Here is a 10,379-nt window from a genome sequence, read left to right as displayed (position 1 = left end):
GGCACTGGACAGTCGGGGTCCTCAAGGTCAGAATATGCTTCTAGGAACATATTCAGGGAAACACACACAGCCCTGAGACCACCCAACCTCAGGTTGTGAGCTATCCTGAGAGACAACCATCTCTCACACACTGCTATATATCAGGATTTGCCAGATGCCTCATCCCCCTGCCATGAAATCCCCAAATATACTGCTAGGTACCAGGCAGTGCTGGACTTCTCTTCCCCCATTGCTGTAGCCCAAAGTACACTAGTTGTTGTTCTTCCCACTGGATACCCACAAGCACATTGCTGCCATATATCCCAGACTATTTATAGGCACTGAGGGTCATCCTAAGCCACCTCTGCACTTACTGTTTATGAACCAGACCTTGCTGAATCAGTTCCCTCTCTGGCCACCATTTAACATTCAATGCTAGGTATGAAGTCTTAGTAGACATACACCCACTTAGTCAATTGGCATATGCTGATAGTTATCATGTTCTACCTGACAGGCTACCCTGGCAATCCCCATGCCATGATCACAGCCTACGTCTTAAACTCTCTAGATGAACAGGAACCAGACGCTGCATAGCCCAGAGTGCTAGGGTAAAACAAAATATCACTACACCCCTCCCCCAAATCAGGGAAATGAATCTGAATGATATTCAGCTATTTTCATGGACTGGTTCAATTGTCATCAGAGAAGCTGACCCTTGCAGGCTTTGGGCAAGGATGCAGAGACCCACAGCCAAAGATTAGGCACAGAGATGGCCCAAATTGAAGGTTTCCATCAGATTCCTCCCCTTGGAGCTGAGGAAATCCCATGGAAATGGTGGGTTAGCAATTATGTGAGAGGGGGTGGGGTCAAAGGCACCAGGAGAGCATAGCTCTGGATCAATTAGTCATGGCTGTGGACTGGGTGGTCACAGAGACTGGAGCAGCAATTTTGGTATATGTAAGGGCCTGCACTAGGTCATATTCATATATGTAACAATTGTTGGCTTAGGATTTGGCAGGCTAGTTCATAAGAGTGGAAGTAGGGGTACGTATCACTCTTGTCACTGATCCTAGGACCTTTTAGCACCTACTATGTTGCCTCAGCCAACCTCGATGGGATGGTTTGTGGCTGGTCTTATTGAATCTTACTGTGGTGTGTTTGGTTGATAACCCTGGGGGGCCTCTTCTTTTCTGGGGGGACTTGGTGGATTAACCTGTGGGACAAAGGACCTAAGAGGGTACTGAGAGGAGTGCAAGGAGGGGAAGCTGAGGTGAGAATGTATTGTATAATAGAAGAATACATAATTTTTTAAAAAATACAAATGAATAAACATCTATACTATAAACAAAAAGAAACAAGATGGCTTCAATATTACAACATCATTGGTAAACTGGGCACTCAAATGAAGAATTAACAAACTTTACACATAAAGTATACTAAAAGTTACAAAGGACATAATAGATGTGTACAGATTAGTCTATTAATAAGACAAAGGGACACATTACTCTAAATAGCCGATGCAATCTATACAAGGCAGATGATGGCCTTGTTGGCATCAGTGGGTGGAGATGCCCCTGTGCCTGAGGATGTTTGAGGAACCAATGTAAAGGAATGCCAGGGCGGGAAGATGGGAGTGAGTGGGTAGGGGGGGGGGGAGAACCCTCATAGAACCGGGGGAGGATGGGATATTGGGTTTCTTTTGGGGAGACCAAGAAGGATGAAAACATTTGAAATATAAATAAAGAAAATATCTAATAAAAAACGATAAAGAACAACAAAACAAGACAAAGGTAAACATTCCTAAAACAGCCCTCGGTATCTCTATAAGAGTCATATTCTAGGCCACACTAAAGCCTTAATAATTAGGAAGAAAGGAAAGTAATTTCATGTATCATACCAAAGAACAGAAGAATCAAAGCAGAACCAGTAACAGGAGAAATTACACAAGTTAGTAGAGAATGACCATGACACTCTTCAATGACCAGAAAGCTATGGACAAAAATCTTACGGGCACAATTTTAAAATTCTATAACCAAAGGAAAGTAAAGACAGTTTATAAGAACCTTTGGTATATAGCTAAGCCACTTCCAAAGGGAAATTTTGTAGCAATGTGTGCATGCATTAACAGCAACAACAACAAAAACAACAAAAAGGAAAAACCCAGCACAATCTCAAACAAATGACCTAATGATGCATCCTAAGTTCTTAGAAAAACAAAGCAAGCTGCCACCCTCTACAAGTGGTACATGGCAAGAAACAATAGAGACTGGGGCAGAAACAAATGTAATAGATACTAAATGAATATTATAAACATTAAGCTAAACAATAGTTAGTTCTTTGGAAAATACATAGGATTGAAAACCTACTCAAAGTAATCAAAGATGTAGAGTCCCAGACAACAAAATTAGAGATGACAGGATAGATGCTATAACAGATTCTGATGCAATCTAGAGGATTATTGGGGGTGGGGATTTGTTGAAGACACATATAGGAAAGTAATTTTAGAATGTGGAATAAATAGAAAATCCACTATGACATATCAAAATAATTAGGAATCAAGAATGGTGGAACATGCCTTAAATATCAGTAGTAGTTCAAATGCAAACAAGGCCAGTCTCTGTGAATGTGACCACATCCTGGTTTACATAGTGAGTTCCAAACCAAACAGTCCTCCGATGTTCCACAGTGAAATCCTGTCCGATAAAAAAGAAAAAGACTGGAGAGATATTTCAGTGGTTAAGACTACTTACACTTCCTGTTCTTGTATAACACCCAGATTCTATCACCCACGTCAAACAGCTCTCAATTGCCTGTGATTCCAGCAGGAAGGACACCAGTTATCCCTTCTAGACTCTGTGTGTTTCCACACACACACATACATACTCACACAGCCACATAGATACACATAGTTCAACATGACTAAATGATGAGAATTCCTAACAAATTCTGAATTGACAGAACATTGTTGAATGAAATAAAGGCTTTATATGATAGACATAGTGCCTACATTATATCAAACACAGCAAAACTGAGAGTATGTCCCTTAAAATTTGCAGTGAGACAAGGATGTCTGCTCTCTGCATTCTTATCCACTAAGAGCCAAAGGACAAAGCAATGACTTTAAATCTAAATATATGCAGGGGATACAGGTCTTTAGAAAAGAAATTAATAAATCAATTAAGAAATGTAAAAAAGCACAATCAAGCATGTGAAAGAAATGCTTAAAATTGCTCAAGATCTGAAAATGGAAACAGAAGTAATAAAGAAAAAAAAAACTGAGTGAATCATGGATCTTGAAAAGAAAGGGAAAAAAATAGGAACTACATATGGAAGCATCACCAACATCACAGAATATAAGAGATGGAAGTGAGAATTCAGGTATAGAATATATGATATGAAGAAATCAATGGATGAAAGAAAATGCTAGATCTAAAAAGTTCATGACACAAAACATTGAAAAAATCTGGGACATGACAAAAGGACCAAACATAAAAAAAAAAAAAACCAAACCAAACAAACAAACAAACAAAAATTCCAGGAACAGAAGAAGGAGAAGATTCCCAGCTATAAGACCCAGGAAATACTTTCAACAAAATCATAGAAGAAAATTTCACCAACCTAACGAAAGCTATGCCTATCAACATACAGGAAGCATACAGAACACAAAATAGATTGGACCAGAAAAGAACATTCTCCTACCACACAATAATCAAAGCACTAAAATGTACAGAACAACCAAAAAAAGAGTACTAGAAGTTTCAAGAGAAAAATTCCAAGTATCATAAAATGTGTGTCTTATCACAATTATACCAAATTTCTCAACAGAGAATTTAAAGGCCATTGAGCCTTGGAAGATGTCTTGCAAATTTTAAAATAGCAAAGACTTCTTCCCAGAGTACAATGGTCAGAAAAACTTTCAATCAACTTAGAAAAAGAAAACAAGATATTCCATGAAACAACCAAATTTAAACAATATCAATCCACAAATAGAGCCATATGGAAGATATGAGAAAGAAAAGTCTAACCCAAGGAGCCTAACTACACCCAAGAAAGCATAGGAAATAATAACACAAAAGAAGCAAACTACAGGAAGGAAAGTATGTGATTGTGTGTGTGTGTGTGTGTGTGTGTGTGCCTGCCATCACCATCACCAAAGTCAAAATAACAGGAATTGGAGTAGGACCACAGGCCTCTTCCGGCCGGACCAGCACTGCTGGTGAGTGGAACACAGCTTCTGCTCCAATCTTTAAACAGTGACAACGACAACAACTAACCCCAGAGATTACCAGATGGCGAAAGGTAAACGTAATAATCTTACTAACAGAAACCAAGACCACTCACCATCATCAGAACCCAGCACTCCCACTTCGCCCAGTCCAGGGCACCCCAACACACCGGAAAAGCTAGACACGGATCTAAAAGCATATCTCATGATGATGGTAGAGGACTTCAAGAAGGACTTTAATAGCACACTTAAAGAAATACAAAGGAACACTGGTAAACAGGTATAAGACAGTAAAGAGGAAGCACAAAAATCCCTTAAAGAATTGCAGGAGAACACTGCTAAAGAGTTACAAATCCTTAAAGAAAAACAGGATAACATAATCAAACAGGTAGAAGTCCTTACAGAAAAACAGGAAAACACATCCAAACAGATGATGGAATTGAAAAAAACCATACTAGACCTAAAAAGGGAAGTAGACACAATAAAGAAAACCCAAAATGAGGCAACACTGGAGATAGAAACCCTAGGAAAGAAATCTGGAACCATAGATACGAGCATCAGCAACAGAATACAAGAGATGGAAGAGAGAATCTCAGGTGCAGAGATTCCATAGAGAACATCGGCACAACAATCAAGGAAAATGTAAAATGCAAAAAGATCCTAACTCAAAACATCCAAGAAATACAGGACACAATGAGAAGACCAAACCTACGGATAATAGGAGTGGATGAGAATGAAGATTTTCAACTCAAAGGACCAGCAAACATCTTCAACAAAATTATAGAAGAAAACTTCCCAAATCTAAAGAAAGAGATGCCCATGAACATACAAGAAGCCTACAGAACTCCAAATAGACTGGACCAGAAAAGAAATACCTCCCAACACATAATAATCAGAACAACAAATGCTCTAAATAAAGACAGAATACTAAAAGCAGTAAGAGAAAAAGGCCAAGTAACATATAAATGCAAGCCTATCAGAATTACACCAGATTTCTCACCAGAGACTATGAAAGCCAGAAGATCCTGGACGGATGTTATACAGACACTAAAAGAACACAAACTCCAGCCCAGGCTACTATACCCAGCCAAACTCTCAATTAACATAGATGGAGAAACCAAAGTATTCCACGACAAAACCAAATCACACATTATCTCTCCACGAATCCAGCCCTTCAAAGGATAATAACAGAAAAAAACCAATCCAAGGACAGGAACCACGCCCTAGAAACAACAAGAAGGTAATCCCTCAACAAACCTAAAAGAAGACAGCCACAAGAACAGAATGCCAACTTTAACAACAAAAATAACAGGAAACAACAATTACTTTTCCTTAATATCTCTTAATATCAATGGACTCAACTCCCCGATAAAAAGACATAGAATAACAAACTGGCTACACAAACAAGACCCAATATTTTGCTGCTTACAGGAAACTCATCTCAGAGAAAATGATAGACACTACCTCAGAATGAAAGGCTGAAAAACAATTTTCCAAGCAAATGGTATGAAGAAACAAGCTGGAGTAGCCATTCTAATATCTGATAAGATTGACTTCCAACCCAAAGTCATTAAAAAAGACAGGGAGGGAAACTTCATACTCATCAAAGGTAAAATCCTCCAAGAGAAACTATCAATCCTGAATATCTATGCTCCAAATACAAAGGCAGCCACATTCATTAAAGAAACTTTAGTAAATCTCAAAGCACATATTGCACCTCATACAATAAGAGTGGGAGACTTCAACACACCACTTTCACCAATGGACAGATCATGGAAACAGAAACTAAACAGGGACACAGTGAAACTAACAGAAATTATGAATCAAATGGATCTGGCAGATATCTACAGAACATTCTATCCTAAAACAAAAGGATATACCTTCTTCTCAGCACCTCATGGTACCTTCTCCAAAATTGACCACATAATTGGTCACAAAACAGGCCTCAACAGATACAAAAATATTGAAATTGTCCCATGCATCCTATCAGATCACCATGGACTAAGGATGATCTTCAATAACAAAAATAAATAATAGAAAGCCAACCTTCACGTGGAAACTGAACAACACTCTTCTCAATGATACCTTGGTCAAGGAAGGAATAAAGAAAGAAATTAAGGACTTTTTAGAGTTCAATGAAAATGAAGCCACAACATACCCAAACTTATGGGACGCAATGAAAGCATTTCTAAGAGGAAAACTCATAGCTCTGAGTGCCTCCAAAAGGAAACTAGAGAGAGCACACATTAGCAGCTTGACAACATACCTAAAAGCACTAGAACAAAAGGAAGCAAATTCACCTAAGAGGAGTAGACGGCAGGAAATAATCAAACTCAGGGGCGAAATCAACCAAGTGGAAACAAGAAGAACTATTCAAAGAATCAACCAATCAAGGAGTTGGTTCTTTGAGAAAATCAACAAGATAGATAAACCCTTAGCCAGACTCACTAGAGGGCACAGGGAAAGCATTCTAATTAACAAAATCAGAAATGAAAAAGGAGACATAACAACAGATCCTGAAGACATCCAAAACACCATCAGATCCTTCTACCAAAGGCTATACTCAACAAAACTGGAGAACCTGGATGAAATGGACAAGTTCCTAGACAGATACCAGGTACCAAAGTTGAATCAAGATCAGGTTAATGATCTAAACAGCCCTATATCCCCCAAAGAAATAGAAGCAGTTATTAATAGTCTCCCAACTAAAAAAAGCCCAGGACCAGATGGGTTTAGTGCAGAGTTCTATCAGACCTTCAAAGAAGATCTAATCCCAGTTCTTCACAAACTATTCCACAAAATGGAAACAGAAGGTACTCTACCCATCTCATTCTATGAAGCCACAATTACTCTGATACCTAAACCACAAAAAGACCCAACAAAGATAGAAAACTTCAGACCAATATCCCTTATGAATATTGATGCAAAAATCCTCAATAAAGTTCTTGCTAACCGAATCCAAGAACACATCAAAACAATCATCCATCCTGACCAAGTAGGTTCCATCCCAGGGATGCAGGGATGGTTCAATATACGGAAATCCATCAACGTAATCCAGTATATAAACAAACTCAAAGACAAAAACCACATGGTCATCTCATTAGATGCAGAAAAAGCATTTGACAAGATCCAACACCCATTCATGATAAAAGTCTTGGAAAGATCAGGAATTCAAGGCCCATACCTAAACATGATAAAAAACAATCTACAGCAAACCAGTAGCCAACATCAAAGTAAATGGTGAGAAGCTTGAAGCAATCCCTCTAAAATCAGGGACTAGACAAGGCTGTCCACTTTCTCCATACCTATTCAACAGTGTACTTGAAGTCCTAGCCAGAGCAATTCGACAACAAAAGGAGATCAAAGGGATACAAATTGGAAAAGATGAAGTCAAAATATCACTTTTTGCAGATGATATGATAGTATATATAAGTGACCCTAAAAATTCCACCAGAGAACTCCTAAGCCTGATAAACAGCTTCGGTGAAGTAGCTGGATATAAAATTAACTCATACAAATCAATGGCCTTTCTCTACACAAAGAATAAACAGGCTGAGAAAGAAATTAGGGAAACAACACCCTTCTCAATAGTCACAAATAATATAAAATATCTTGGTGTGACTCTAACTAAGGAAGTGAAAGATCTGTATAATAAAAACTTCAAGTCTCTGAAGAAAGAAATTATAGAAGATCTCAGAAGATGGAAAGATCTCCCATGCTCATGGATTGGCAGGATCCACATTGTAAAAATGGCTATCTTGCCAAAAGCAATCTACAGATTCAATGCAATCCCCATCAAAATTCCAAATCAATTCTTCAACGAATTAGAAAGTGCAATCTGCAAATTCATCTGGAATAACAAAAAACCTAGGATAGCAAAAACTCTTCTCAAGGATAAAAGAACCTCTGGTGGAATCACCATGCCGGACCTAAAGCTTTACTACAGAGCAATTGTGATAAAAACTGCATGGTACTGGTATAGTGACAGACAAATAGACCAATGGAATAGAATTGAAGACCCAGAAATGAACCCACACACCTACGGTCACTTGATCTTCGATAAGGGAGCTAAAAACATCCAGTGGAAGAAAGACAGCATTTTCAACAAATTGTGCTGGCACAACTGGTTGTTAACATGTAGAAGTATGCGAATCAATCCATTCCTATCTCCTTGTACTAAGGTCAAGTCTAAGTGGATCAAGGAACTTCACATAAAACCAGAGACACTGAAACTTATAGAGGAGAAAGTGGGGAAAAGCCTTGAAGATATGGGCACAGGGGAAAAATTCTTGAATAGAACAGTAATGGCTTGTGCTGTAAGATCGAGAATTGACAAGTGGGACCTCATGAAACTGCAAAGCTTCTGCAAGGCTAAAGACACCATCAATAAGACAAAAAAAAAAAAAAACACCAACAGATTGGGAACGGATCTTCACCTATCCTAAATCAGATAAGGGACTAATATCCAATATATATAAAGAACTCAAGAAGGTGGACTCCAGAAAGTCAAATAACCCCATTAAAAAATGGGGCTCAGAACTGAACAAAGAATTCTCACCTGAGGAATACCGAATGGCAGAGAAACACCTGAAAAAATGTTCAACATCCTTAATCATCAGGGAAATGCAAATCAAAACAACCCTGAGATTCCACCTCACACCAGCCAGAGTGGCTAAGATCAAAAATTCAGGTGACAGCAGATGCTGGCGAGGATGTGGAGAAAGAGGAACACTCCTCCATTGTTGGTGGGATTGCAAGCTTGTACAACCACTCTGGAAATCAGTCTGGCGGTTCCTCAGAAAATTGGACATAGTACTACCGGAGGATCCAGCAATACCTCTCCTGGGCATATATCCAGAAGATGTCCCAACCGGTAAAAAGGACACATGCTCCACTATGTTCATAGCAGCCCTATTTATAATAGCCAGAAGCTGGAAAGAACCCAATGTCCCTCAACAGAGGAATGGATACAGAAATTATGGTACATTTACACAATGGAGTACTACTCAGCTATTAAAAAGAATGAATTTATGAAATTCCTAGCCAAATGGATGGACCTGGAGGGCATCATCTTGAGTGAAGTAACACAATCACAAAAGAACTCACACAATATGTATTCACTGATAATTGGCTATTAGCCCAAAACTTAGGATACCCAAGATATAAGATACAATTTACTAAACGCATGAAACTCAAGAAGAATGAAGACCAAAGTGTGGACACTGTGCCCCTTCTTAGAATTGGGAACAAAACACACAGGGAAGGAGTTACAGAGACAAAGTTCGTAGCTGTGATGAAAGGATGGACCATTTAGAGGCTGCCGTATCCAGGGATCCTTCCCACAAGCAGCTTCTAAACGCTGACACCATTGCATACACTAGCAAGATTTTGCTGAAAGGACCCAAATATAGCTGTCTCTTGTGAGACGATGCCGGGGCCTAGCAAACACAGGAGTGGATGTTCACAGTCAGCTATTGGATGTATCACAGGGCTCCCAATGGAGAAGCTAGAGAACGTACCCAAGGAGCTAAAGGGATCTGCAACCCTACTGTCGGAACAACATGATGTACTAACCAGAACCCTGGAGCTCTTGTCTCTAGCTGCATATGTATCGAAAGATGGCCTAGTTGGCCATCATTGGAAAGAGAGGCCCACTGGACTTGCAAACTTTATATGCCCCAATATAGGGGAATGCCAGGGCCAAAAGAATGGGAATGAGTGGGTAGGGAACTGGGGGGCGCTATGGGGGAACTTTTGGGATAGCATTGGAAATGTAACTGAGGAAAATATGTAATAAAAATATTAAAAATTAAAAAAATATATATTAAAAAAAATTATGACACCAGGCAGTTGTGGCACAAGCCTGTAATCCCAGCACTTGGGAGGCAGAGGCAGAGTCAGGCAGGACTCCACAGAGAAACCCTGCCTCCAAAAACCAAAAAAAAAAAAAAAAAAAAAAGGTATATATGATGGTTTATATTTTCTTGAGCCAGGGAGTTGCACCATTTGGTGGTTTGGCTTTTTTGGAGTAGGTGAGTCACTGTGGCTGTGGGCATAAGATCATCACCCTAGATGCCTGGAAGTCAGTCTTCCACTAGGAGCCTTTAATGAAGATGTAAAACTCTCAGCTCTGCCTGTGCCATGCCTGCCTAGATGCTGCCATGCTCCCACCTTG

This window comes from Mus caroli, unplaced genomic scaffold, assembly GCF_978045245.1.
Source record: "Mus caroli unplaced genomic scaffold, Mus_caroli_1 scaffold_15, whole genome shotgun sequence".
NCBI lineage: Eukaryota > Metazoa > Chordata > Mammalia > Rodentia > Muridae > Mus > Mus caroli.
This window is presented reverse-complemented; position numbering follows the sequence as displayed.